This window comes from Amblyomma maculatum, chromosome 1 (genome assembly GCF_055883805.1).
Source record: "Amblyomma maculatum isolate TAMU_Amacu chromosome 1, ASM5588380v1, whole genome shotgun sequence".
Lineage (NCBI taxonomy): Eukaryota > Metazoa > Arthropoda > Arachnida > Ixodida > Ixodidae > Amblyomma > Amblyomma maculatum.
In genome coordinates, this window is record NC_139344.1 from 286553282 (window position 1) to 286557155 (window position 3874).

The following is a 3874-nucleotide window of genomic DNA, read 5'->3' on the forward strand; positions in this document are numbered from 1 at the left end:
TTTTCTGATTCCAATAAGCGTCATGGATATTTATTACCTTGCTGTAACGCTACGCTTTTCGGTTTAAGCATGTTTACCACACAGCTAGTGACCACAGCCAACTGTGCCAGGCTGCAAGGTGATAGCAGAGAAGGGACAGCAAGTTGGGTCTGGGATGACTTGGCATTGGTGTAAGCAGCCATGACTCCAGTGGGTAGTCACTGTCTCCTGCATAACCAAACAATGACATCCACTTAAGTCCGCCTTTTGCATGTTCTAGTATACAATCAAAGATCCATACCAACTAGCCCACAGTGAGGTGATAAACATTCACAGGAATGTTGGCAACGTGTCACAGGGCTGTCCAAGCAAGCATCATTGTAAGGATAGCCTTGTAGCTTCACAGTGATATAAACAAAAATCAACAGATTACCTGCACAACACAAGCGCTACGGTTTCTTAGGCAGTAAAGAGATTTAAAACATTGAATATTTGGTTCCTGGTGCCATAACACTAAATTTGTACATTAACAAGCATTCATATGCATAACTAGTCCGTATTATGCATGCAGCTTCACCGAATTCAGACAATCGATCAATCGCCGAAATACAAGTCAGCTTCTCTGTAAGGCTCGTAATCCAACCAAAAGGTCTCGTTATCACACAACACTCTTCTAGTTCTTGCTGAAACGAAAAGAAGCAGGCGCTTTTTGCAGCGTACTCACACTTTCGAGTAGCGAACGTGTCGTAGGGAGGGAGCGTAACGAATGGGGGCAAGGCACTACAATCCCTAGTCCCTTCGTCCTGTATTTTGAGGTATATACAGGTATTGAACTTTCGTCAGGTGTCGCTGAGTAATCTCGAAGACAACAGCTGGAAAGAAAAGAGATCTTTCCTCTGTTCGTTTTTTAACATTGCAAGGGGGAACGAGTCCTTTTGGTTAGAAAACAAGACTTGCAGAGAAGCCAACTTACAGCAAGTGGTCGATTGCACATATTAATGCATATAATCAATATCGTTCGATAACCGACGCGGGTTTTTTACAGCTTACCCAAGAAAAAGTCGCAGGCGTTTAGCAGGCCTTCGTTCACCTTTCGGCGTGCAGGAGTACCGCTAGACGAACGCGTTGTTTGGAGTCCTTGGTCCCACGGGGCAACGAGGGTCAAAAGTGCGTATGTTCGCGTCGCAGATCTGTAATAAAATAGGCACAATACAAGTTTACAATGACGTTTCGAAGTCGTAGCCAAACACACACAGTCAAAACCAACATTTACTCACTACTGTGATGTTCAGAACGTAGAACCTAGCGACTTCTTTCCATATCGCACCGCGGCGCCTTGACGACAATCAGCGTTCCGCCCGATGGCTTCCGCTATCAGCACACGCACCTGCTGATCGATGCCTATGCGATGCAAACGATGTTACGTTCCCGACGCAAGCTGGTAGCCCCCGATAGCAAAAAAAAACGCGGTGCGCATGCAGCCGCAGTGGCTGCGCACTCGTCCGTGAGCTGCGTGAGCCCCCGTTCATCGATGTTCGTCGGCAATCGCCGCACAGTCACTCCACTTTCTGCTGGTTTCCGAGTTGAACACAGTCGGAACAACTAGACCGGTACGTCAAACGCGTCTTCGTGCTCCCTTCAACGCCGTGGATCGCACCGACACAACTGTCACACAGCCAGCGCAACGCTATAACAACGCAAGAAACACAGCCGCCATTTTCGCTCTACTCAGTTGACTGGTTTTGGGGTTACCTCGTTTCGCTCACAATTTCAGTCAATATTCAGCTCATGGGCAACGTCACTACTTTAGTCTTGTTGATGACGTAAGCGCAGTCACCGGTGAGATCAGTGATGACGCAAAATTTCAATATGGCCGCCGACCAATAGGAGCAGGGCAAGTTGAGCGGTTTGAGACTGGTTTTGTATTGAGAGCGTTACAGAATTCCCCCCCAGGAGTGAACTACCAATCTCTTTCTCTATGAGTATAGTGCCTAGAATATACTGGCTAGTGTGCCGTGCGGAGGGCTCTCTCAATGGGAGGAGGTGTCCGCGCCGGCGATGCCTTCCAACTTTGGCCGCCAGGGGCGCTGCTCATCGTAAAGGTGCCGTCGACGCCGTCGGCGGCCGGCGCGCCCTTGATTTGCCGCAGCTGCGCTGGCCGAGCCATCAGTGGGTTCGAGCGCTTTGGACGCGTCTACGCTGTTCTTTTGTTTTAGTCGTTCTGTTTCTTGCATTCATATGAGATAATTAAATTTGCAACGACTAATGATGCTAAAAATAAAGCATCAGGGCAGGGAAAAGACATGTTTCGTGTCGCTTTGTCGGAGTGGCTACCGCTCGAATCAGGACTAGGTTTCTATGTTCGGTGTGCCATCGGACCCTGCGCAGCTTGCGTAGTGGAAGCGGCTGATTAAAAGACAGGACCGCAAGTTGACTTCAACGTGTGTTGTCTGCGAAAAATATTTTGAGGAGAGCTACATCAAGAGAACGTTCAAAGTGACAGTAAACGGCATCGTCAACGAGCTCGCTATAGAGATAGACCACGAATTAATCCTGAAACCGTGCCAATGCTATTCGACCATTATCCGAACTATCTTCTGCCTAAGAAGACATCTAAAAGAAAGTTGAGGAACCTCTGTGACCAACCGGCCGCTAAACGACAAAAAACGCAGTGCCGTAATGCCAGTGGTGCAGACGACAGCCATGCACGCACCGTCAAGGATGTTTGACAATGCTTCCAAGGAGCTGGCAGCAGCTAGAAGAGCCGAGCGAGAACTCATGCCCGCAGCAGCAGACGTGCAGCTTTGAGCATCGGGATCCGTTTGACTCAGTTTACATACCTGCAACTTGGACCAAATTAACCGAAGCACCTGCTGGATCTGTAGCCTACGCGCGTTATCGAGCCTTTAAAAAAAAAAAAAAAAAAAAAAAAAAAGAACTTTGTCACTTTGTACATAGAAAAAGTGATAACTTTTGGAAGCCTGAACGCAGTTCTGTGGACACTACAGTGTATACTCTCGGAAAAGAAAAAAACAAGCGCGTACAATACAACAATATCTAAAGCTGAAGATAGAGCTATATAGGCAGAGTGCACTGGAGGGTCTTTGTTCCGAATGTGGCCTGCAACCAGCTGATTCAGGAAGCACATATCATTCATGGGAATATATTTTGCAGAAAAAGTGTCGCTTGACCGTCAACTCTGAAGGGGTTAGCTGCGCTTAATGCAAATACCAGCGGAGGCTTACACAAGATGCGCAGAAAGAAGGAAAAAGCATGCAACTAGCCAAATAAACGCTGCAACATTTCTCGCGCTCTGAGAAGAGCTAAGAGAAAACTGGCATGGAGCGCAGAACAAGTGGCTGTATTGAAAGCGCAAAATGAGGAGCTAATAAGTGAGTCTGTGGTTAAAGCTTTTTTTTTTTTTAAATCCCGCGCGTGACCTAGACAATTGTGACCGTACAACAACCGCTCGGCTGCTGAAACCGCGAAGCCGAAACTGGTGAAGAAAGTAAAATTAATTATAAATTACTTAGCGGTGGTAAGCGAGAAACCACGTGGAGAATTACAGGAATATCTAGCGCATCATTAGCAAGTGAAAAAAAAAAAAAATACCACCAAAAATTGGTATCAGACTACTTTAAAATTATTGCGGTGTCATATGTGCGGCCTTTCTCCAAAACCTTTAGCGGTTCATTTCTATATTTTTACTTGTTTATTGTTGCTGCGACTTTTTGCTCAAATTTTACTATATTGTAGACTTTGTAAAAAAAAAAAAGAATCAGTGATACAATCACCACTTTTGTTTCTTGTCTTTCCTTCTGTTACAAAAAAAAGCGCACCGCATAATAATCTTTTATGTATGAAGCAACAATTAAGTGACTTCCTAATAAAACAA

The 3874-nt window shown here is 45.9% G+C and overlaps 1 long non-coding RNA gene across 2 annotated transcripts; it reads right to left on the bottom strand.

Moving 5' to 3' along the window:
- On the bottom strand, positions 1-1675 carry LOC146206750 (uncharacterized). 2 transcript variants are annotated; one of them, XR_014704502.1, is made up of 3 exons: positions 1282-1675; positions 1030-1169; positions 1-207 (listed from the first exon to the last, which is right to left on the bottom strand). It is a non-coding gene; the product is annotated as an uncharacterized LOC146206750 (long non-coding RNA). The 2 variants fall into 2 exon arrangements; XR_014704501.1 differs by having other exon boundaries at positions 1257-1675.
- Between the last annotated feature and the right edge of the window lie 2199 nt (positions 1676-3874).